This window comes from Loxodonta africana, chromosome X, assembly GCF_030014295.1.
Source record: "Loxodonta africana isolate mLoxAfr1 chromosome X, mLoxAfr1.hap2, whole genome shotgun sequence".
Lineage (NCBI taxonomy): Eukaryota > Metazoa > Chordata > Mammalia > Proboscidea > Elephantidae > Loxodonta > Loxodonta africana.
Genome location: NC_087369.1, coordinates 89,471,064 through 89,497,595, shown reverse-complemented (window position 1 = coordinate 89,497,595; position 26,532 = coordinate 89,471,064). Strand labels below are relative to the sequence as shown.

The 26,532-nt window shown below is 40.2% G+C and overlaps 1 protein-coding gene across 9 annotated transcripts in view; it reads left to right on the top strand.

Moving 5' to 3' along the window:
* The window catches only part of CYSLTR1 (cysteinyl leukotriene receptor 1), a 58,001-nt gene that overhangs the window by 18,498 nt on the left and 12,971 nt on the right, over positions 1-26,532 (top strand). For 2 of the 9 annotated variants that reach the window (XM_064278587.1, XM_064278586.1), the window contains exons 2-4: positions 19,272-19,311; positions 19,426-19,526; positions 20,021-20,165. The exons of 4 other annotated variants lie outside the window; for them this stretch is intronic. The gene's annotated coding sequence lies outside the window, so the exon portion shown is untranslated. The remainder of the gene's footprint in view (positions 1-19,271; positions 19,312-19,425; positions 19,527-20,020; positions 20,166-26,532) is intronic. 3 more of the 9 variants (XM_064278590.1, XM_064278588.1, XM_064278592.1) reach the window with 2 other exon arrangements.

The following is a 26,532-nucleotide window of genomic DNA, read 5'->3' as shown; positions in this document are numbered from 1 at the left end:
TTTTCATTATGTTCCTGAATAATCTTTCTAATTTCTTCAGTTGCTTTATCTGTGTGTTCCTTGGCTTGTTCTGTGTATTGCCTCATTTCCTTCCTGATGTCTTGAAGGGTTCTGGATATTAAACTTCTGTATTCTGCATCTGGCAATTCCAGGAATGCACTTTCATGTAGAAGATCCCTGGATTCTTTGTTTTGAGAGCCTGTTGAGGTGATCATGGTCTGTTTCTTTATGTGACTTGATATTGAGTGGTGTCTCTGAGCCATCTCTAAGTTATTGTATTGGTTTATGCTTGCTTACTGTGTCGTAGCTGCTGGCTTTGTTTTGTTTTGGTATACCCCTATGGGTTGCTTGAGTGAGCTGGCTTGATTATTTTTGCCTTTGGAGCTCTGGTGTCCCCAGCTGACTAGATCTGTTATCAGGCGTATCTCTCTAGCAGTTCATTCAGTTTTCTTGTATGAATTCAGCTCAGGTTTCCAGGTAGCTGTTCATCAAGTGTGTGGTACAGGCTCTGTCCTAGAGTCTTAGAGGGGCAGGGGTGATTGGCATATATACCGGTATCTGACTGCAGCAGGGGATTATGCTCTGAAAACGGCAGGGGGCTGAGAACCAACCCCCAAGTGTTTCTGAGGAAAATACGTCTCTGTTCCCTAGAGCATGCTGGTGGGTGGGTTCTGCAGAGGGACCATGGGCACCCAAAGTTTTTGGTCGTAAGGAGTGGGAGGTACCAGTTGTCTTTAGATCCCTGTCAGAGGTGGCTGGGTGACCTGAAAGGAGCTACTATTCCTTAGGTCCCTGATGTTGGTAGGTGAGGGCCTTGTTTAATAGGCAATGCAATGCCAAACTTCAAACACCCACCTCTCCACCACACAGCTGAAATGGTTGGAGTTTGCCGACAAGGGCCTATTCTCCTGAAATAGGCACACACAGGCCCACGCAGAAGGAAAAGGTGCTCAAGGTCCACGGACGGTTTATGCCTGGACAGGAGCCGCTTCTGTCCTGAGCTTCCCCAGTTAATGGAGCTAGCAAATTATCTTTTCCCCCCAATTGCAATTTTTTTCCTTCCCCAAGGCCAGAAGGATGGCTCTAGGTGCTCACCAGGGTCTATCTCAGGCCCAGGGATTCAGCCGCTGAAGCTGGCTTGGGGGTGGGGGAGGCACGGTAAAATATATGCAAGTACTTAGCTTTTGCCAAGAGCACCATTATCCTCAGGTTCCAGAGGTGTGAGTAGGCTGTGCAGCTGGTTGCTTCTCCCTGAGGAAACTGTGGCCGAACGCTAGTACCAGCCCACTGCCGCCGCTCCAGCAATGGTGCCTGAGGGCTCCCCGCGATTCAGGTAAAGGAACTGCTCTCCACATCTGAGCAGTCTCTTCCTCCCCCTACCCCTAAGCTTGCCTTTGATGCTCAGGGCTCCCAACTTGTCATAAATATACTCGTTTCACTTGTTTTTTCGGATCTTTGTTGTAAAGAGGGCTCGCCAGAAGCGTCTGTCTATTCCACCATCTTGGCTCCGCCTCACAAGTGATCTTTTTAACCATAGATCCTCCAAAGGAAAGAGAGAACTGAGAACCAGACATTGGCATTTCACAGATCCAGGCTACACTGATAACCTCAGTTGCTATCTGAGAACTCTGTTATTGATGAAAGGTGACCAAAAGGAAAATTAGGAACTGGGGCAGCAGTGTTGTAGCAGAACACTGATCTGAGGATTGTAATGCCCTATTCTAGTCCCAACCTTGTCACTTTGTGCTCTTGAACAAGTCATCACCAACCCAGTCACACCTCCAGGTTTCAGTTTTTTCACCTGTAAATTGAGTCCACTGGAAGAAGATTTTTAAGATCCCTTCCCTTCCAGCTCAAACTTGCAGCTATTCTTGGAATAATAAAGGGCACATTCTACTGGCATGGGTCAGTAACATAATTTTTTTAAAGAAGAATATATAGAATCTCACTAGCAATTCATTGTACTCCTGCTGTATGCAAAATACTAATCACTCTAGTGGGAAAGTGAGGAAGAAGTAAAATAGTAAAGAGAACACATGAAGATATAATCCCTACATTCCAGGAATTTGCAATCTAGTTGAAATTACTGGCCTCATTTTCAGTTGATCACAATAAATCATAATTCAGCTGTTAGATTTAATTATATCTTTAGTTGGATGGGGAACAATCAGTTTCAATTTAGCTTTCGTGAAAAGTTGTACTTGTTAAGTTCTTGCTTTGATACAATGTTCTGAAAAAAAGTATTGTTATTGTTTCAAGAGTTACACCAAAAGAAAGAAATTAGAAAATAATATAATAAATGAATTATATATATATATATATATATATAGTGTGCTTCAAAAAAGGAATTTTGAGATTAGTTAGTCTGATTCAACACATTTATTGGGCACCAAGTATGTGTAATGCTCCTTGTTAGGGTCTTCAGAAACTATACATATTTAGATCTGATCTTTGCCCTCAAAAAAGTCTATAATTTAGTAGTAGACTAGGCAAATACACAAATTACTATAAGAAAAAGTAAAAAGAAGAGGTAGAAATAAGGAAATAGAAACAAAGTTGAATTCTGTGGTTGAACTGATAACCTCTCTGATCAGTGGCTCTCCAAAGTTGCTATCATCCTGAATCTACTCTTTACTTCCTCTCTCCTAGTTCTTCCTTCCACTTCTGATCTTTCTACTAACATTTTCACTGCGCCCTTTAGAACACAGTTTCCATTATAAAGAAGTTACCTCTACATTCTAAACCTCTTCAAGGAATTCTTCCACTACCTGCTTGTCTTAAGTGAAACTTGATCCTCCTCTTCAAAAGAAAGCTACTTATTTTTCTATATCACATATACTGAGATGTAGAGTCTGTTGACTATCTCCTGGCTTCCTAGCACCACTTCTAAACCATTGCTCTTCTTATATAATATAAAAGCCATTTATCTATGCTACCCTATAACCTTCCTTATAAACACAATCATCTATCAACCTACTAATTATGTTTCCCTAATGAACTGAATACTTTGACATTTGACTTCCAGCCTCCTTTCTAACCCAAATCCTGCTGTCACGTTAGTAACTTCATCTTTCATTTTAACAATCAACCCAACAAACTGACTTCAAATTTTCTTGACCACCTTATCTAGAACAACATTCATTCATATTCCACCTTGTTTACTCATTCCACAGCCACACCTGGAACCTTATTTACCATCACAGAACCAAAATATGAAATTCCAGTGTACCACTCTCTGATCGCAGCTCATAGACTTTCAGTTCTCTAACTCTCTTTTTTCCATTACACCAGTTCTTAAATCTCAGTGGCTCTTCCAGTCCCTTGATCCCTCCATTTTCTCTCAATACATTAAACTTCTTCATGGTTTCACTTCAAACCATTCTTTCAGTAACATTCTCAACTTCCTTACCCCATTGTCCTTTCATAGCATTTGCTCTACAACCCCTAACCTTAGATCAATTTGAGCATTTGCTTTTTTTTTTCTCTCCTACACCCAGGCTGCTAAACACTATTGGAATAAATCACACCATCATGCAGACTAGAACCATTAAAAACTCATACTCTCCAACCTCAGTGGGGCCTTCAGTCTGTTCTTGATCATACTCCTCTTGCATTCCCCAAAGCCATTATTTAAACCTTCACTAATCTCCACAAAACATGAACTCTATTGCAGTCTACTTTTTTCTCAGCAGATAACACTGTCTCTCACTCCATCAAGAAAATTAAACCTCTCAGGAATGAGCAACCACTATCTTTAGCTGTTTTATTTCCTCTTTCCCTGACCTGTTAGTATTATTTTCTCATTCTGCACCCTCTAGTAGCTCTCCATTCCCTAGAAGATAAAGTCAAAACTATCTGGAATGGTATATAAGACCCTCTTTTTTTTTTTTACACTCTAGTTCCTGCATTTTTCCCAACCTAATTTCTCACTTTTAAATGCCATAGTCTAATCACACCAGAGACACACACACAGACACCCTTCATCTTATATTTTAGCCATATCAAACTGTTAACTGTTCTCTAAACATGCCAAGCTATTTCACACCTCCATGCCTTTGCTTATTTTACTTTCTCCCACCTGCCCCACTCGTATTTCTTTTGTGAAACCTTTCCTAACATACATACACCATTTACTACTCCCATTCTCTGTGTCATTTATACACTTGACAGTTATAACACAGCAGAGGTCCCTGGGTGGTACAAGCTGTTTCAAATGACTCATAGGCTCTGTGGAATATAGGCTTGGCGAACTGCTTTCATAAAGATTACAGACAAGAAAACTCTGTGGAGTAGTTCTACTCCGTAACGCATGGGGTCACCATGGGTCAGAATCAATTCTATGGCAGTAAGCTTTTTTTTTTAATCACTGCAGCTGCAATAGTGAAATGCATTAATTTCTTAACATATCTGTGTCTCCCTCTAGTAGGCCTAAATCCTTGATAGGCAAGGCCTGTGCCTTATTTTCCAAAGTATCTAGCACATAGTTCACACATAGTGAGTGGCGCAAAGGTTAAGTGCTCAGCTGCTAACCGAATGTTTGCCAGTTGGAGCCCACCCAGCTGCTCCATGGGCTAAAGACCTGGGGATCTGCTCCCATAAAGATTACAGCCTAGAAATCCCTGTGGAATCACAAATTGGCTCAAAAAAATAATGAAAATCACCCATAAGTACTCTGCTTCTTTAAAAAATCACCTATATGAGACCAAACGGGGTGGAACCAAGATGGCAGTTTAGTCACATGCACCGTAATGTCTGCTGCACCAAAAACCAAGTGAAACGGAAGCAGATAACAATCCAGGAACCCTGAACATCGAAAAAGAAGGTCAAAGAACTGAACCAAACACCAGTTGTAAGGAATAAGAGAGTGAAGGCAGTGAAAGAAGAGTAAAAAGGAACAGATGAGCTCACCCAGCCATTCGGACCCACCGTGGCTAACTTAGGACAAAGCCAGCAGCGACCTCGGGTGATGAAAACCGTAAGGCAATTTCACGACTTACCCAAAAGCAACAGAGAACCTCACGCAGAAAGAAGTAGAGACGGAGGGTGCCAGATCCAGGACTGGAAATATTCATGAGAGGCAGCCCTTGACCTCAGGGGTAAGTGGTTCACACAAGGTAGTGGACCCGTGGAGTATCTGCGGGAGCGCTCCTACCCGACTGGTTCCCGGGTGCCCCACACACACACTAGAGAGAGGGCAGGTCCTGCTCACTGACTGCAATGGATGCAAGGTGTCCTGACATCCACATATCCTATTCAGAGGAAAGGACTTCCTCTCAACCCATCCTCCTGATCAGAAGCAGCAGAGGGTCTCATTCCCTGACTGCCTTGCCTAACTGGGGGGCCACAACAAAAGCTTATCCTCTTCCCCTCTACCCTACTCAATCCCATCCACTACATCCCCTTGCCCATCCACTGAGCCAAATTAGGCTCCCCTGTGTATGCTACCTGCCACCTACTCCTTCTCAAGGGCCTGGTGGAGGGCAGTGGGAGCTGGAGAGTGAGAACTTGTCCACCACTCTCTTCTCCTTACCTCCACCCAGCATGAGGTGGCACCTCTGTGTGTACATCTGCCAAGTGGAACTCCATCCCTTAACCTGCCCAGCAAGTGGCAGAAGAGCCCTGACTGTGTGGGCATCCTCCTGTAGCCACTTCCTCCCCTGCCCCCACCTAAGACAAAATGGCACCACTGTGCTCGCATCCACCAGGTGCAACTCTCTCCCCTAACCCACCCAGTGAGGGACAGAGGACCTGTGACTGTGTGCACATCCCACTGCAGCCCCTTCCTCCTCCCCCCCCACCCACTGACATGGGGCAGCACCACTGTGCTCTCATCTGCCAGGTGAAATTCTCTCCCTCAACACACCTAGCCAGGGGCAGAGGAACCTTGACTGTGCTCATATCCCCCTACAGCCCCTTCCTTACTCCTCCCACCTGATGCAAGGCAGCACCATTGTGTTGTCATTTGCCAGGCACAACTTTTTCCCTTAACCCACCCAGCCAGGGGCAGAGGAGCCATGACTGTGTGCACATTCCCCCGCAGCACCTTCCTCACTCCCCTTGCCTGACACAAGACATCACCAGTGTGTGTACATCTGCCAGGTGCAACTCCATCCCTTAACTAGCCCAGCAAGGGGCAGAGATGCTATGGCTACGTGCACAGCCCCCCGAGGTCCTTTCCTCCCTCCTCCTGCCCAGCACAGGGCAGAAGAGGAGTGAGTGCGCATGTATCCACCCCCGTAGCTTCCTCCCTCTTCCCACCACCAACAGACAGATGCAGCAAGACTGAGTGAACATCTGCTTGCTCTTCCTTTCTCCCTCCTCATGCCCAAGAGGAGGTGGAGGTAGAGCAACTTCATGAACATCTGCGTGCCAACCCCCTCTACTAGCAAGAGGTGAGGAAAACACCCCCACTCACCCACCACGCCCACCACATTGGCTACTCTACCTGAACAGAGAGCACCATTCCCCACTCCTGAGCCACTGAACTGAAGACAGACGGAGGCTAAAGCCCAACCAACCCACCTTCAGCTGCCCCACAAGATCAGTAACAGAGACTTAACCTTCCACACTTATCTGCCACTCTGCTGGCCCAAAGACAAGTAGGGGGTGCACCAGCACAGCCAATCCAGCCACCAGAGCACCACCCCATCCATGCCTGCCAGGAATCACCAAAATGAAACAAACAAAAAACAGTACCCAGTAAAAAATTATATAAATAAAAAATAAATACAGTAGCCCCTTATGGTCTCAGAGAAAATAGACAACAGCAAACCATCTAAAGAAGCAGGGTGAGATGGCCTCAGCAAGTGACCATAATAAGGAACAAGAAATCCTCCCTAAGGAAGAAAAGGTAATGGAGCTTCCTGATAAGGAATTCAAAAGGCATATGTATAGGGTGCTCAAAGGAATCAAGGAAAACACAGACAAAACTAAAGAAAGCACAGACAAAGCATTAGAAGAATTCAGGAAAGCAATACAAGAACAAAATGACAGAACAGACCATTGGAAACAATACAGAAACAGCAACTAGAAATTCAGAAGCTTAACAATAAAATTGCAGAAATTGACAACTCAGTGGAAAGTCATAGGAGTAGAACTGAAACAATGGAAGACAGGATCAGCAGAATAGACGACCAATACCTTGACACTAATCTGTTTAAGAAACAATCAAAAAAAAAAAAAAGAATGAAGAAAAATGAAGAAAGCCTAAGAGTTATGTGAGACACCATCAAGAGGAATAACTTATGCACGATTGGGCTCTCAGAAGGGGGGAAGTCAACAAAAAGCAGAGAGAATTGTTGAAAATATGCTGACAGAAAACTTCCCTAATGTCATGAAAGATGAGAAGATAACCATACAGGAAGCACAACTAACCCCATACAGAATAGATCTTAACAGAAGAAACCAAGACATATCATAATCAAACTTTCCAACACGAAAGACAAAGAAGAATCCTGAGAGCAGTTTGGGACAAACAAAAGATCACCTACAAAGGGGCATCCGTAAGACTAAGTTCTGATTATTTGGCAGAAACCATGTAGGCAAGAAGGTAATGGGATAATATATATAAAACCTTGAAAGAAAAAAAAAGTTCCAATCAAGAATTATATACCACCAAAATTATCCCTCCCTCAAGTATGATGGTCAAATTAGGACATTGCCAGATAAACAGAAATTAAAGGACTTGGTAAAAAACAGACCAAATTTATAAAAAATATTACAGGGAATCCTTCAGACAGAACACAAACAACGCACCAGACAACAACCTGAGGTTAAAACACGTGACAACATCAGACAGATATCAACCCAGATGAAGAACTCTCAAAAATAAAATAAAGCTAAAAGATGGAAAACAAGGAACCAGAGACATCAATCTGTAGCTGATGACCACCTCGAAACATAAAGGAAGAATAAAAGGTATAGGTTAAGAACTTCCACATGGAGAGGAAGTCAAGGCGATATCACGAAATAAATTAAACTTTAAACTTAAGGAAGAAAAATGGTAAATTTCAAGGTAACCACAAAGAAAGTCAACAAGCCTACTTATCAAAATATAAAAGAAGAGAATCATAAAGATTCAGTACACACAAAACCAAAAATGACGAAGGAAATGAAAAGACAAGACACAATTAAAAAACTCAGCTTAGAAAATTAAGCAGAACAAAGAAACCGTCAACACCACACACACATACAAAAACAAAACAAAACAACATAAGAAAATGACAGCAATAACTCACACCTATTGACAATGACACTGAATGTAAATGGCCTACATGCATAAGTAAAGAGACAGACAGTGGTAGAATGGATTAAAAAAACATTACATTGGTCACAAAGATATAAATAATATAAATAAACTAAAACTTAAAGGATAGAAAAAGATATGTCTAGAAAACAATAACCAAAAAAAGCAGAAGTGGCAATATTAATCTTTGATAAGATAGATTTTAGAGCAAAATCCACTATAAAGGACAAGGAAGGATATTATATAATGATTAAAGGGTCAATCCACTGGAGATCTTTGAGAGAGCAATGATATGATTAAAACTGTGCATTAAGAAGAATAATCTAGCCAAGTGATAAGGACAGACTGAACAGGAGACAAGAAAATCTAAAAGAAAGTTGTAATTTCTAACATCCAGTAAAAAATACTTCCATAAAAAAAATTATAACCAAAAGAGAGAGCAAATAAACTGAACAAACCTTTATTTTTATGTAGTCCTCTGCACAACAGTTTGTTCAACTGTCATAATTTATACCAGTGTATGAATTTGTCTTATGTCAGTGTTTTAGTGACAGGCCTTGTGGGATCTGAAACTAAACAGTGTGCTGTAGTGAAAATAGCACTGGACTGAGGCAGACATCCTGGATCCGTCACTAATTCTCTGATACTGTCTGCAATCATTTTATCTTTCTTAGTCATGAAAGGAGTAGGGTTGTGCTAGATGTTCTCTAAGTGCACTTCCTGCTCTAATATTCTATAAAACTAGGCCATTCAGTCCAAACCAGGAGTTTTATATCCACTTCCGGCAGCTTTCTTCAACAGAGTAGCACTGTTTGAGGATTATTTCCAGTATCCTGACACTTCCTTAAATTGACTTGTTCACAGAGACTTGGCTCACCTAACAATTGTGTGGAAACATAGCTTTCATCTCTTCTCATATGACTCACTTTGTCATATGTCTGGTCTCAACTCATGGAATTCTGAACACCAGGACACTACTAAGTTACTCTTTGTCCTGACATTACTTATTGTAAAAAGAGCCCAGATAACACTAGTAGAATTTTTCAAAGGATTGAATACATCTTATGTCGTAGTCATCTAGTACTGCTATAACAGAAATACCACAAGTGGATGGCTTTAAAAAAAAAAGAAATTTATTTTCTCACAGTCTAGTAGGCTAGAAGTCCAAATTCAGGGTGTCAGATCCAGGGGAAGGCTTTCTCTCCCTGTCTGCCTTCTCATCGATCTTCGCCCGGACTAGGAGCTTCTCCACGCAGGGTCTCTGGATCCCAAGGATGCATTCTGCTGCCAGCACTGCTTTCTTGGTGGTATGAGTTCCCCCCTCTCTGCTCGCTTCCCTTTCCTTTTTATCTCTTGAGAGATAAAAGGTGGTGCAGGCCACACCCCAGGGAAAGTCCCTTTACATTGGATCAGGGATGTGACCTGGGTAAGGGTGTTACAATCCCACCCTAATCCTCTTTAATATAAAATTACAACCACAAAATGAAGGACAACCACAGAATACTGGGAATCATGGCCTAACCAAGTTGACACATATTTTTGGGGGACACAATTCAATCCATGACACCATATAAAAACGAATGTGATATTATGCTATCAGATTCACAGGAACAGAAGGAACTCTGAGAATTAATATAATCTAGTGGGTGAGATATATACTTTCTCCTGTAGGTAATAAACACCTTCTGAGAAAGGAGAAGATATAGTCCAGGTGGCGTTCAATCAGGACTACGTTTTTCTATTGCTGATTTATGAACGAGTTTAAACTTGCTTTCCATTTTTATCTCCAGGTCTTTTTTAAGCTCTATTACCAACTAAACCCACCACTCGCCTGTCAATTTATTGTATTATGGTGGTTTGTGTGTTGCTGTGATGCTGGTAGCTATAATACCACTATTTCAAATAGCAACAGGGCAACCCACAGTGGACAGGTTTCAGTGGAGCTTCCAGACTAAAACTAGGAAGAACGACCTGGCAATCTACTTCTAAAAAAATTGGCCAGTGAAAATCTTATAAATAACATTTAAACACTATTTGATATAGTGCCAGAAGATGAGTCTTTCAGGTTGTAGGGCACTCAAAATACCACTGGGAAGAGCTGGCCCTCAAAGTAGAGTCGACCTTAATGACATGGGTGGAATCAAGAGTTCGGGACCTTCATTTGCTGTTTTGGCAGGACTCAAAAAGAGAAGAAACAGTGGCAAACACCCATTAATAATTGGAACACGGAATGTACGAAGCCTGAATCTAGAAAAATTGGGACTAGTCAAAAATGAATTGGTACACATAAAGATTGATATCCTAGGCATTAGTGAGCTGAAATGACGTGGTATTGGCCATTTTGAATCAGAAAATCATATGGTCTACTATGCATAATGACAAATTGAAGAGAAATGGCATTGAATTAATTGTCAAACAGAACATTTCAAGATCCACCCTTGAAGTACAATGCTGTCAGTGATAGAATAATATCCATACACCTGCAAGGAAGACCAGTTAATACGACTATCATTAAAATTTATGCACCAACCACTAAGGCCAAAGATGAAGAAATTGAAGATTTTTACCAACTTCTGCAGTCTGAAATTGATCAAACATGCAAACAAGACGTACTGTTAATTACTGGTGATTGAAATGTGAAAGTTGCAAACAAAGACGAAGGATCAGTAGTTGGAAAATATGGCCTTGGTGATAGAAACGATGCTGGAGATCACATGATAGAATTTTGCAAGAACAACGACTTCATTGCAAATACTTTTTTCAACAATATAAATGGCAACTATACAAGTGGACCTCACCAGATGGAATACACAGGAATCATACTGAATATATCTGTGGAAAGAGATAATGGAAAAGCTCAATATCAGTCAGTACAAGGCCAGGAGCTGAGTACAGAACAGACCATTAATTGCTCATATGCAAGTTCCAGCTGAAGCTGAAGAAAATTAAAACAACTCCATAAGAGTCAAAGTACAACAGTATATCTCCCCTGAATTTAGAAACCATCTCAAAAATATATTTGACACATTGAATACTAATGACGGGAGAACAGACAAGTTGTTGGATGACATCAAGGGCATCATAAATGAAGAGAGCAAAAGGTCATTGTCTTAGTTATCTAGTGTTGCTACAACAGAAATACCACAAGTGGGTGGCTTTAACAAAGAGAAATTTAGTTCCTCACAGTAAAGCAGGCCAAAAGTCCAAATTCAGGGTGTCAGCTTTCTCTATGTTGGCCTTCTCATCAATCTTCCCCCAGACAAGGAGATTCTCCACATAGGGAATCCCGGTCCAAAGGATATGCTGTGCTCTCAGCACTGCTTTCTTGGTGGTATGAGGTCCCCAACTTTCTGTTTGCTCTCCTTTCCTTTTATCTCTTCTAAGATAAAAGGTGGTGCAGGCCACATCCCAAGGAAACTCCCTTTACATTGGATCAGGAATGTGACCTTAGTAAAGGTGTTACAGTAGCACCCTAATCCTCTTTAACATAAATTGCAATCACAAAATGGAGAACAATCACACAATACTGGGAATTATGGCCCAGCCAAATTGCTACACACGTTTTTGGGGGGACATAATTCAATCCATGACAGTCGTTAAAAAGACAAGAAAGAAAACACCAAAATAAATGTCAGAAGAGACTCTGAAACTTGCTCTTGAACACAGAGCAGCTAAAACAAACAGAAGAAATGATCATGTAAAAGAGCTGAACAGAAGGTTTCAGATGGCAGCTCGAGAAGACAAAGTATGATAATGAAATGTGCAAAGACCTGGAGATAGAAAACCAAAACGGAAGACACACTGGGCATTTCTCAAGCTGAAAGAACTGAGGAGAAAATTCAAGGCTTGAGTTGCAATATTAAAGGATTCTATGGGCAAAATATTGAACAATGCAGGAAGCATCAAAAGAAGATGGAATGAATACACAGTCACTATACCAAAAAGAATTGGCTAATGTTCAACCATTTCAGCAGGCAGCATATGATCAAGAACCGATGGTACTGAAGGAAGAAGTTCAGGCATCACTGAAGGCATTGGTGAAAAACAAGGCTCCAGGAATTGACCGAACGACAATTGAGGTGTTTCAACAAACGAATGCAACACTGGAAGGGCTCACTAGTCTATGCCAAGAAATTGGGAAGACAGCTAATTGGCCTAGTGACTTCAAAAGGTCCATATTTGTGCCCATTCCAAAGAAAGGTGATCCAAAAGAGTGAGGAAATTATCAAACAATATCATTAATATCATATGCAAGGAAAATTTTGCTGAAGATAATTCAAAAACAGTTGCAGCAATACATCAACAGGGAATTGCCAGAAATTCAAGCTGGAATCAGAAGAGGACTTGTTAAGAAACATATCGTTGCCGATGTCAGATAGACCTTGGCTGAAAGTAGAGAATACCAGAAATATGTTTACCTGTGTTTTATTGACTATGCAAAGGCATTCAACTGTATGGATCATAACAGATTATGGACAACATTGTGAAGAATGGGAATTCCAAAACATTTCATTGTGCCTGTGCAGAACCTGTACACAGACCCAGAGGCACCCATTCGAACAGAACAGGGGAATACTTGTTGTTGTTGTTAGGTGCTGTCGAGTTGGTTCCAACTCATAGCGACCCTATGCACAACAGAACGAAACACTGCCCGGTCCTGAGCCATCCTTACAATCGTTGTTATGCTTGAGCTCATTGTTGCAGCCATTGTGTCAATCCACCTCGTTGAGGGTCTCCCTCTTTTCTGCTGACCCTGTACTCTGCCAAGCATGATGTCCTTCTCCAGGGACTGATCCCTCCTGACAACATGTCCAAAGTATGTAAGACGCAGTCTCACCATCCTTACTTCTAAGGAGCATTCTGGTTGTACTTCTTCTAAGACAGATTTGTTTGTCCTTTTGGCAGTCCATGGTATATTCAATATTCTTTGCCAATACCACAATTCGAAGGCGTCAATTCTTCTTCAGTCTTCCTTATTCATTGTCCAGCTTTCACATGCATATGATGCAATTGAAAATACCATGGCTTCGGTCAGGCACACCTTAGTCTTCAAGATGACATCTTTGCTCTTCAACACTTTAAAGAGGTCCTTTGCAGCAGATTTACCCTTTGCAATCTGCTGCAAAGGGAATACTGCATGGTTTAAAATCAGGGAAGGTGTGCATCAGGGTTGTATCCTTGCACCATACTTATTCAATCGGTTTACTGAGCAAATAATCCAAGAATCTGGACTATATGAAGAAGAAAGGGCATGAGAATTGGAGGAAGAGGCATTAACAACCTGTGGATATGCAGATGACACAACCTTATTTGCTGAAAGTGAAGAGGATTTGAAGCACTTACTGATGAAGATCAAATGCTATAGCCTTCAATATGGATTACATCTTAACATAAAGAAAACAAAATCCTCACAACTGGACCAATAGGCAACATCATGATAAACACAGGAAAGATTCAGGTTCTCAAGGATTTCATTTTACTTGGATCCACAATAAACACCAATGGAAGCAGCAGTTGAGAAATGAGACAATGTTTGCATTGAGCAAATCTGCCACAAAGGACTTCCTTAAAGTGTTAAAAAGCAAACATATCACTTTAAGGACTAAGGTGCACCTGGCTTAAGCCACTGCATTTTCAATCACCTCACATGCATGTGAAAGCTGGACAGTGAATAAGGAAGACCGAAAAAGAATCAATGCCTTTGAATTAGGGTGTTGGTGAAGAATACTGAATGTAACATGGACTGCCAGAAGAACAAACAAATCCATTTTGGAAGAAGTACAGCCAGAATGCTCCTTAGGAGCAAGGATGGCAAGACTTCCTCTTACATACTTTGGACATGTTATCAGGATGGACCAGTCCCTGGAGAAGGACATCATACTTGGTAGAGAGTCAGCGAAAAAGAGAAAAACCCTCAAGGAGATGGATTGACACAGTGACTGCAACAATGGGCTCAAACAGCAACGATTATGAGGATGCCACAGGAGCTGGCAATTTTTTGTTCTGTTGTACGTAGGGTTGCTATGATTAGGAGGCGACTTATCAGCACCTAACAACAACTAACAACTAAACGGAAGTCCCTTGTTGATGCAAACAGTTAAGTACCTGACTACTTGCTGAAAGGTTGGTGATTCAAACCCACTCAGAGGCGGCTCAGAAGACAGACCTAGAAATCTGTTTCTGAAAGGTCCCAGCCTTGAAAACCCTATGGAGCAATTCTACCCTGCATACATGGGGTCACAATGAGTCAGAATTGACTCGACAGCAACTAACAACAACAATCAACTAAACAGCACATTTCTTGACTAGTATATAACAAACTGGTGGCACAGTGGTTAAAAGCACTCAACTGCTAACGGAAAGGTCAGCAGTTCCAACCCAGCAGCTGCTCTGTGGGAGAAAGGTATCCAGTCTGCTTCCATAAAGATTTTCAGCCTTGGAATCCTATGGGGCAGTTCTACTACCTCCTATAGAGTCTCTATGAATCTAAATCGACTCAATGGCAGTGGGTTCAGTTTTTTGTTTTATTTAACAAACTACAGAAACTTACTAGAGGTTCACCTTAGTTACATCTCCTATCTCATCTAGAAGCCCAGGTGGAGCAATGGTTAAGAGCTTAGCTGCAAAGCAAAAGGTTGGCTGTTGGAACCCACCAGCTGCTCTATGGGAGAAAAGAAATCCACTCCTATAAAGATGGCAGCTTAGGAAACCCTATGGGGCAATTCAACTCTCATATTGGGTCACTATGAGTTGGAATCTACTCTACGGCACACAACAACATCACATTTAATTTTCAAAACTATTTAGGATTATAACCCCTACCCATCAGTTAGTAACATCTGCATTAAATAATGATTCTGTCTCCTTGCTCATTATCAAGAATGTTATGAACACAGCAGGAAGCCAAAATCAAAACCAAAAACCAACCACAGCCTCCACCAGACTGAGCCCAGAACAACTAGATGGTTCTTGGTTACCACCACCGACTGCTCTGGCAAGGATCACAATAAAGGGTCCTGGACAGAGTGGGAGAAAAATGTAGAACAAAATTCAAATTCACACACACACACAAAAAAAAACAGTCTTGCTGGTCTGACAGAGACTGGAGAAACCCCAAGAGTATGGCCCAGACACCATTTTAACTCAGTACTGAAGTCACTTCTGAGGTTCACCCTTCAGCCAAAGATTAGATAGGTCTATAGAGCCAACTGGGGCCCTGGGATAGAGCCAAGAATAACGTGAAGGATGTGCTTTATAGCTCAGTTATGTATATGAGACTAATGGGCACACCAGCCCAAAAGCAAAGATGTGAAGTCAAGAAGGGACAAGAAAACTGGACGAATGGAAACAGGGAATCTGGGATAGAGAAGGGGAGTTTGTTGACACATAGAGGTGTTGGCAACTGTCTTAGATATCTAGTGCTGCTTTAACAGAGATACAAGTGGATGGCTTTAACAAAGAGAAATTTATTTTCTCACAGTCTAATAGGTTATAAGTCCAAATTTCCAAATTCAGGGCGTCGGCTCCAGGGTAAGGCTTTCTCTGTGGGCTCTGGAGGAAGGTCATCATCTTCAATCTTCCCCTGGTCGAGGAGCTTCTCAGGTGCAAGGACCCCGTGTCCAAAGGATGCGCTCTGCTCCTAGTGCTGCTTTCTTGGTAGTATGAGGTCTCCTGTCTCTCTGGTTGCTTCTATCTTTTATATCTTAAGAGATTGCCTCAAGACACAATCCAATCCTGTAGGTTGAGTCCTGCCTCACTAACACAACTGTCACCCATCCTCCCTCATTAACATCATAGAGGCAGGATTTACAACATAAGGGAAAATCACACAATACCAGGAATCATGGCCCAGCCCAATTGATACACACATTTTTGGGGGGACATAATTCAATCCGTGACAGCAACCAATGTCCCAGAACAATTTGTGTATAACTGTTTAATGAGAAACTAATTTGCTCTGTAAACTCTCACCTAAATCACAACTGAAAAAAAAAAAAAGACAAAAACAAAAATCTGTTGCCATCCAGTCAATTCCACTTGTCCCATAGGGTTTCCAAGGAGTGGCTGTGGGAATCAAACTGCCAACCTTTTGATTATCAGCCAGACTCTTAACCACTGTGCCACCAGGACTCCATGCCACATTTAACCCTGTGAAATATTGCTACATCACTCTCAGACCAACACTGGTCAGGTATCTTCCTCAAGCATGACCCTGTCACCAATTCAATGCCAACCTGTAACACCTATTGAGGGCTTACCATGTCCCAAGCCCTGGGTGGGCTAAGCTTGCCAAGAACACAAAGATGAGTACGACACACTTCTTGCTCTAAGGAGCTTCAATGAAGAACAGCTAAGTCCCTGGTGGCGTTGTGGTTAAGTGCTACGGCTGCTAACCACAGGGTCGGCAGTTCAAATCCACCAGGTGCTTCTTGGGAACTCCACGGGGCAGTTCTACTCTGTCCTATAGGGTCTCTATGAGTTGGAGTCCACTCAACGGCACTGGGTTTGGTTTTTTTGGTTTAAGTCAACTACATAAATAGCCATAATAGAGGCTGAGAAAAATAATTTTTAATAAATTAATATAGTATTAGGCAGAAAATAATAAATTCTATATTTAGGCTGTATTTTCCTGCTTTATTATGAAGTATGTTTTATAAAATTTTAAATCATGCTACAGAGCTCTTCTCTTTATAAAGCCAGCTTAATTCTTTATTAATATTTGTTAGTACTTAACATAAACTGATCTTGTGAGCATATGATTATGAGCTACTTTCAATTCACACTACTCACTAAGAGCAGATACCTGAGGATCTTCTTGCCAAAGTTTCAATAATTTATTTGTTCCTAATGAGAATGTAATTTACATTCTTATTACCTGTAACAATCAGATAAATAAGTTAGTTTCCTTTCCGCTCAAAGGTAAGGATATCAGGCAACTGGCTGGTCTTCTTTTCCCTGTTGGATTCTTCTTTAATGGAATCTTGTGCCTTTTTTCCAAGAACTTCTTTCAATACTGTATGAAATTTCCTTTATCTGAGAACCTTCATCTGTATGCCCATAATTCTGTCATAACTGTCATAATTTTGGAGACTTTACCTGGACTCAAGCCAGATTTTTTTTTTTTTGCTAAACCCTGTCTGTTGGAACATTTATATACAAACTATACACTGTTTCACTCCCACCTTGCCAGAAAAAAAAATGTCTGAGATAAAATGAACACCCACTTGAAACACTTTATCCAATCACCCCTACAATTGTATTTATAAATCCACACTTCCATTGTTGCCATTCTCTTGCAGATTTTGCTAGCTTGGCTTTGGCCCACCTCTCTAGGAAACACTCCTAGTCATTCCTTCTTTGGTAGGCAGAAATCTAAGCTGGCCCCCAGGATTTTTACATACTGGTGTACAAACCTTATATAATCGCCACCCCTTACGTGTGGGCGGGCCGTATGAATATGAGGGGATTTCACTTCTGTGGTTAGGTTACTGATCAGTTGACTTACAGTCAATCAAAAAGGAGATTATCTTGAGTGGGCCTGACCTAATTAGTTAAGCTTTTTAAAAGTCTAGATGTCAGAGAGAGAAGTCACAAAGATTTGAAGAGACAGATATCTCTCCTCGTGGCCTGGAAAAAAGCAAACAGCCATGTTGTAAGAAGAGTGGGTAATGTGGCAAGGACCTGAGGGCAGCCTCTAGGAGCTGAAAGTGGTCCCTGGCCAACAGCCAGCAAGAAAATGGGACTTCAATCACAACCACAAGGAATTAAATTCTGCTAAGAACTAATGATCTTGGAAGGGGACCCCAAACCTCAGATGCTATCACAGTCCAGGCTGACACCTTGAGCAGAGGACGCAACTGACTCATATCTTGACTCCTGACCCACAGAAACTGAGGAAATAAGTGGGTGTTGTTTTAAGTTTGTGATAATTTGTTATGCAGCAATAGAAAATTAATACATGTTCTTTCATCCTTTTTTCTGTTTTTTTTTTATGATGACTGCCTAATGGAGGCCAAAAAATCTGATTAAAAGTTTTAACCCAATACTCTATACTCAAAATTCTATTGAAATGTTTTTTCCAAGTCTACCACCAATTGCCTCTTCATGAACTTCATTTCTCTTTGATCCTTTGGAAACGTTTGAAACTAATGTCCACATCCTTTCTTAAAACTGCTCTTTTGCTTCCATAATATAATACTACACATTTTTGTTTGTTTTTTTCTCCCTATTTCCCTTTGATACTCTTTTGATCTTTCCTTTATTATTTTCATTTTACAGATTAGAAAACAGTATCATAGAGGTTAAATAACTTACTCAAGCTCACACAGCTAGTAAGTGGAAAAACCATGATTCAAACTCAGACCTATTCTGGTTCAAAGCCTATTGTGTTTTTGCCACTATATCCACATTGATATTGCTTCAGTAGAAAAAATTAAGCTGTATTTTTCTCCTTCCTTGAAGGAGGAGTAGTTTAGAATACTAAAAATAAGTCTTCGCTTATGTAATGGAGACTTTGAAATAAAGAAGAGATGGTATAGAATAAAACTAAAAATAATCTCAAAGTGAAATTCAGAGATGATGGATCCATCAGGAAAGGCAAAATTGTTTGACTTCGTCTTTCACAAAATCTTCCCATGCTCAGACAAGGTAGATCTCAAGTTCTTCTCTATAACCATACAATAAGTGGTATCTGTTTGGTACTACCTCAACCTACATAGATCATGCAGGTTGAAAATTCCACATAGCTAGCAAGAAATACAAGCAAGGAAGAATACCCAAAAAAAAAAAAAACCCAGTGCCGTGGAGTCAATTCCGACTCATAGCGACCGTACAGAACATAGTAGAACTGCCCCATAGAGTTTCCAAGGAGAGCTGGCGGATTTGAACTACCGACCCTTTGCTTAGCAGCTGGAGCACTTAGCCGCTATGCCACTAGGACTTCCAGGAAGAATAAGGACAATTACAAATCATTAGATAGATGGTCAGTCAATAGGACAAGAATTGAAATGTGTCTTTCTCATTGCAGAAGCAACTTGGCAAAATAGAATATGTCCTCTGCTACTTATGTAAGTCTCATTCTTATTTAAAAACCTAAACTGAAGATTTTCTATTTGGACATTTTTTCAAATTCTAAACTTTAAAATAACTAAAGTTTATAACCTTAATGTGGAATTTTTCAGGGAAATTAAATAACTACAGTCCTGTTGCCATCTTATGCTGTGAACTGAAGAGACTTTCTTCTACCTGCTCAAAACCATTGCTCAAATCTACCTTTCAAAAGGTATATTTTTAAAACAAAAAACTAACCTTAAAATAAACTATGATCTCTTTCCTCTAATTTTGAATTTTTCCATTACATTTCCGTAGTTTGGAAAGCAAAGTAGGCTCAGTGTACATTTTCAATCTTCCCTAATGTGGACCATTTTAGTCCCCCAGGCCCCTAACAATGCAAATAAATGAATCCCTTTCCCCCAAATAAAAGTCTAGTAATTTGTTTTACTTCAACAAAGTGCAATCAGTAATACAAAGTCCCCTAATTTAGATTAATAAATACAGATGTTCTTATATTTTGGGGTTTTTTTTTTAAATAATTTTCATTGTGCTTTAAGTGAAAGTTTACAAATCAGGTAAGTCTCTCACATAAAAACATATACACCTTGCTACATACTCCCAATTACCCCCACCATGAGACAGCCCGCTCTCTCCCTCCACTCTCTCTTTTCCCGTCCATTTTGCCAGCTTCTAACCCCCTCTACCCTCTCATCTGCCCTCCAGGCAGAAGATGCCAACACAGTCTCAAGTGTCCACCTGATCCAAGAAGCTCACTCCTCATCAGCATCCCTCTCCAACCCATTGACCAGTGCAATCCATGTCTGAAGAGTTGGCTGCAGGAATGGTTCCTCTCCTGGGCCAACAGAAGGTCTGGGGGCCATGACCACCGAGGTCCTTCCAGTCTCAGTCAGACCATGAAGTCTGGTCTTATGAGAATTTGGGGCCTGCATCCCACTGGTCTCCTGCTCCCTCAGGGGTTCTCTGTTGTGTTCCCTGTCAGGGCAGTCATCAGTTCTAGCCGGGCACCATCTAGTTCTTCTGGTCTCAGGATGATGTAGTCTCTGGTTCATGTGGCCCTTTCTGTCTCTTGGGCTCATAATTGCCTTGTGTCCTTGGTGTTCTTCATTCTCCTTTGATCCAGATGGGTTGAGACCAATGGGTGCATCTTACATGGCAGCTTGCTAGCATTTAAGACCCCAGAGGCCACTCTTCAAAGTCGAGGCAGAATGTTTTCTTATTAGATTTTATTTTGCCAATTGGCTTAGACGTCCCCTGAATTCATGGTCCCCAAACCCCTGCCTCTGCTACGCTGGCCTTCAAAGCATTCAGTTTATTCAGGAAACTGCTTTTGGTTTAGTCCAGTTGTGCTGACCTCCCCTGTACTGTGTGTTGTCTTTCCCTTCACCTAAAGTAGTTCTTATCTACCAACTAATTAGTGAATCCCCCTCCCACCCTCCTAACCTCCCTCCTCTCATAACCACAAAAGAATGTTTTCTTCTCAGTTTAAACTATTTCTCAAGTTCTTATGATAGTGGTCTTATACAATATTTGTCCTTTTGCAACTGACTAATTTCACTCAGCATAATGCCTTCCAGGTTCCTCCATGTTATGAAATGTTTCACAGATTCCTCACTGTTCTTTATCGATGCATAGTATTCCATTGTGTGAATATACCACAATTTATTTATCCATTCATCCATTGTTGGGCACCCTGGTTGCTTCCATGTTTTTGCTATTGTAAACAGTGCTGCAATAAACATGAGTGTGCATATATCTGTTCTTGTAAAGGTTCTTGCTCCTCTGGGATACATTCTGAGGAGTGAGATTGCTCGATCGTATGGTAGTTCTATTTCTAGCTTTTTAAGGAAGTGCCCAATCAATTTCCAAAGTGGTTGTACCATTTGACATTCCCGCCAGCAGTGTAGAAGTGTCCCAATCTCTCCACAGCCTCTCCAACATTTATTATTTTGTGTTTTTTGGATTAATGCCAGCCTTGTTGGAGTAAGATGAAATCTCATTGTAGTTTTGATTTGCATTTCTCTAATGGCTAATGATCCTGAGCATTTCCTCATGTATCTGTTAGCTACCTGAATGTCTTCTTTAGTGAAGTATCTATTCATATCTGTTGCCCATTTTTTAATAGGCTTATTTGTCTTTTTGCAATTGAATTTTTGCAGTATCACGTAGATTTTAGAGATCAGATGCTGATCGGAAATGTCATAGCTAAAAACTTTTTCTCGGTCTGTAGGTAGTCTTTTTACACTTTTGGTGAAGTTTTTGGATGAGCATAGGTGTTTGATTTTTAGGAGCTCCCAGTTATTTTTTTTTTTAGTTATCTAGTTTTCCTTCTGCATTGTTAATAACATTTTGTATGCTGTTTATGCCCTGTATTAGGGCTCCGCACATTGTCCCTATTTTTTCTTCCATGATCTTTGTCATTTTAGATTTTATATTTAGGTCTTTGATCCATTTCCAGTTAGTTTTTGTGCATGGAGTGAGGTATGGGTCTTGTTTCATTCTTTTGCAGATGGATATCCAGTTATGCAAGCACCATTTGTTAAAAAGACTGTCTTTTCCCCATTTAACTGTTTTGGGGACTTTGTCAAATATCATCTGCTCATATGTGCATGGATTTATGTCTGGATTCTCAATTCTGTTCCATTGATCTATGTAAATGTTGTTGTACCAGTACCAGGCTGTTTTGACTGCTGTGGCGGTATAATAGGTTCTAAAATCAGGTAAACTAAGGCCTCCCACTTTGTTCTTCTTTTCAGTAATGCCTTATTTATCCAGGGCCTCTTTCCCTTCCATATGAAGTTGGTGATTTCTTTCTCCATCTCATTAAAGAATGTCATTGGGATTTGGATCGGAATTACATTAAATGTATATATTGCTTTTGGTAGAATGGACATTTTTAGTAATGTTAAGTCTTTCTATCTATGAGCCAGGTACGTTTTTCCACTATGTAAGTCTCTTTTGGTTTCTTGCAGAAGTGTACTGTGACTGTGGTTTTCTTTGTATGTCTTTTACATCTCTGGTGAGATTTATTCCTAAGTATTTTATCTTCTTGGGGGCTACTGTAAATGGCATTGCTTTGGTGATTTCCTCTTCGATGGTCTTTTTGTTGGTGTAGAGAAATCCAACTGATTTTTATATGCTTATCTTGCATCCCGACACTGATGAACTCTTCTATTAGTTTCAGTAGTTTTCTTGAGGATTCCTTAGGATTTTCTATGTATAAGATCATGTCATCTGCAAATAGAGATACTTTGACTTCTTCCTTGCCAGTCTGGATGCCCTTTATTTCCTTATCTAGCCTAATTTCTCTGGCTAGGACTTCCAGCACAATGTTGAATAAGAGTGGTGATAAAGGGCATCCTTGTCTTGTTCCCGATCTCAATGGGAATGCTTTCAGGCTCTCTCCATTGAAGGTGATGTTGGCTATCTGCTTTGTATAAATGCCCTTTGTTATGTTGAGGAATTTTCCTTCTATTCCTATTTTGCTGAGAGTTTTTATCATGAATGAGTATTGAACTTTGTCAAATACCTTTTCTGCGCCAATGGATAAAATCATGTGATTCTTATCTTTTGTTTTATTTATGTGGTCTATTACATTAATTGTTTTTCTAATGTTGAACCATCCCTGCATACCTGATTTCAATCCCACTTGGTCATGGTAAATTATTTTTTTTGATATATTGTTGAATTCTATTGGCTGGAATTTTGTTGAGGATTTTTGCATCTACCTTCATGAGGGATATAGGTCTATAATTTTCTTTTCTTGTGGTTTCTTTACCTGGTTTTGGTATCAGGGATATGCTGGCTTCATAGAATGGGTTAGGTAGTATTGCATGCTTTTCTATGCTTTGAAATACCTTTAGTAGTAGTGGTGTTAACTCTTCTCTGAAAGTTTGGTAGAACTCCGCAGTGAAGCGCTTCAGACCAAGGCTTTTTTTTTGTTGGGAGTTTTTTGATTACCTTTTCATTCTCTTCTTTTGTTATGGGTCTATTTAGTTGTTCTACCTCTGCGTTAGTTTAGGTAGGTAGTGTGTTTCTAGGAATTCATCCATTTCTTCTCGGTTTTCAAATTTGTTTGAGCATAGTTTTTCATAGTGATCTGATATGATTCTTTTAATTTCAGTTGGGTCTGTTGTAATATAGCCCACCTCATTTTTCATTAGTGTTATTTGCTTCCTCTCCTGTTTTTCTTTTGTCAGTTTGGCCAGTGGTTTATCAATATTGATAATTTTTTCAAAAACCAGCTTTTGGTCTTGTTAATTCCTTCTATTGTTTTTCTGTTTTCTCTTTCATTTAGTTCAGCTCTAATTTTTATTATTTGTTTTCTTCTGGTGCCTGAGGGTTTCTTTTGTTGCTCTCTTTCTATTTGTTCGAGTTGTGGGGATAATTCTTTGATTTTGGCCATTTCTTCTTCTTGGATGTGTGCATTTATTGATATAAATTCGCCTCTGAGCACTGCTTTTGCTGTGTCCCAAAGGTTCTGATAGGAAGTGTTTTCATTCTCATTGGATTCTCTGAATTTCTTTATTCCCTCCTTAATGTCTTCTATAATCCAGTCTTTTTTGAGCAGGGTATTGTTCAGTTTCCAAGTGTTTGATTTCTTTTCTCTGCTTTTCCTGTTATTGATTTCCACTTTTATGGCCTTGTAGTCAGAAAAGATGCTTTGTAATATTTCGATGTTTTGGATTCTGCTAAGGCTTGCTTTATGCCCTAATATGTGGTCTATTCTAGAGAATGTTCCATGGGCACTAGAAAAGAAAATATACTTGGTTGCTGTTGGGTGGAGTGTTCTGTATATGTGTATGAGGTCAAGTTGGTTTATTGTGGCATTTAGATCTTCCGTGTCTTTATTGAGCTTCTTTTTGGATGTCCTGTCCTTCAACGGAAGTGGCGTCTTGAAGTTTCCTACTAATATTGTGGAGCTGTCTATCTCACTTTTCAATGCTGGTAGAGTTTTTTATGTATCTTGCAGCCCTGTTATTGGGTGCATAAATATTTAATATGGTTATATCTTCTTGGTGTATTGTCCCTTTAATCATTATATGGTGTCCTTCCTTATCCTTTATGATGGATTTAACTTTAAAGTCGCTTTGTCAGAAATTAATATTGCCACTCCTGCTCTTTTTTGATTGTTGTTTGCTTGATGTATTTATTTCCATCCTTTGAGTTTTAGTTTGTTTGTGTCTCTAAGCCTAAGGTGTGTGTCTTGTAGGCAGCATATAGACGGATCTTGTTTTTTAATCCATTCTGCCACTCTCTGTCTCTTTATTGGTGCATTTAGTCCATTTACATTCAGGGTAATTACGGATAGGTATGAATGTAGTGGTATCATTTTGACGTCTTTTTTGTGTGTTGTTGACAGTTTCTTTTTCCCACTTAATTTTATTTGCTGAGTAGATTATCTTTATATATTGTCCTTTCCTCGTATTTGTTGTTGTTGATTTTGTTTCTGCAGTGTCTCTATTTTTTTCTTGTATCTTATTTTGATGATTAGGGTAGTTTGTCTCCTTTGTGGTTACCTTATTATTTGCCCCTATTTTTCTAAATTTAAACCTAACTTTTATTTCTTTGTATCACCGTATCTTCCGCTCCATATGGAAGGTGTATGATTACATTTCTTAGTCCTTCTTTATTTTGCTAATGTTGTTTTCTTTTTTATAATTACATCACTGTTACCCTGTTTTGGGTTTTTTTTTATATAATCTTGGTTTGTTTTTTTGGATTTCCCTGTCTGGGTTGACTTCTGGTTGCTCTGCCCAGTGTTGTAGTCTTGGGTTGATACCTGATATTATTGATTTTCTAACCAAAGAACTCCCTTTAGTATTTCTTCTAGTTTGGGTTTGGTTTTTACGAATTCCCTCAACTTGTGTTTATCTGGAAATGTCTTAATTTCACCTTCATATTTAAGAGACAGTTTTGCTGGTTATATGATTCTTTGCAGGCAATTTTTTTCCTTCAGTTTTTTAAATATGTCATCCCATTGACCTCTTGCCTGCATGGTTTCTGCCAAGTAGTCCGAGCTTATTTTTAGTGGCTCTCCTTTGTAGGTGACTTTTTGTTTATCCCTCGCTGCTCTTATAAGTCTCTCTTTAGCTTTGGTTTTGGCAAGTTTGACTATAATATGTCTTGGTGGCTTTCTTTTAACATCTACTTTATGTGGAGTTCGATGAGCATCTTGGATAGATATCTTCTCATCTTTCATGATATCAGGGAAGTTTTCTGCCAACAAATCTTCAACAATTTTCTCTGTATGTTCTGTTATCCCTCCCTGTTCTGGTCCTCCAATCACTCATAGGTTATTTCTCTTGATAGAGTCCCACAGGATTCTTAAGATTCCTTCATTTTTTTTAATTCTTTTATCTGACTTTTCTTCAAATATATTAGTGCCAAGTGATTTATCTTTGAGTTCAGAAATTCTGGCTTCTACTAGCTCAATCTGATCCTCTGACTTTCTGTTGAGTTGTCTACTTCTGTAATTTTATTGTTAATCTTCTGAATTTCTGATTGCTGCCTGTCTATGGACTTTTCCAGCTTATTAAACTTTTCATTACGTTCCTGAATAATCTTTCTAATTTCTTCAGTTGCTTTATCTGTGTGTTCCTTGGCTTGTTCGGCATATTGTCTTATTTCCTTCCTGATGTCTTGAAGGATTCTGGATATTAAACGTTTCTATTATGCATCTGGTAATTCCAGGAATGCACTTTCATGTAGAAGATCCCTGGATTCTTTGTTTTGAGAGCCTGTTGAGGTGATCATGGTCTGTTTCTTTATGTGACTTGATATTGACCTGTGTCTCCAAGCCATCTATAAGTTATTGTATTAGTTTGTGCTTGCTTACTGTGTCATAGCTTCTTGCTTAGTTTTGCTTTGGTATACCCCTATGGGTTGCTTGAGTGAGCTACCTTGATTATTTTCACCTTTGGATCTCTGACGTCCTGGCCCCAGATGTCTAGTGCTGTTATCATGTATTTCAGTCTAGGAGTCCATTCATTTTTCTTTTATAAATTCAGCTCAGGTTTCCAGGTAGCTGATCATCAAGTGTGTTTTACAGGCTCTGTCCTACAGTCTTAGAGGGGCAGGGGTGATTAGCGTATATACCAGTATCTGACTGCAGCAGGAGGGCATGCTCTGAACAAGGCAGGGGGCTGAGAACCGACCTCCAAGTGTCTCTGAGGAAAACATGTCTCTGTTCCCTAGAGCATGCTCGTGGGTGGGTT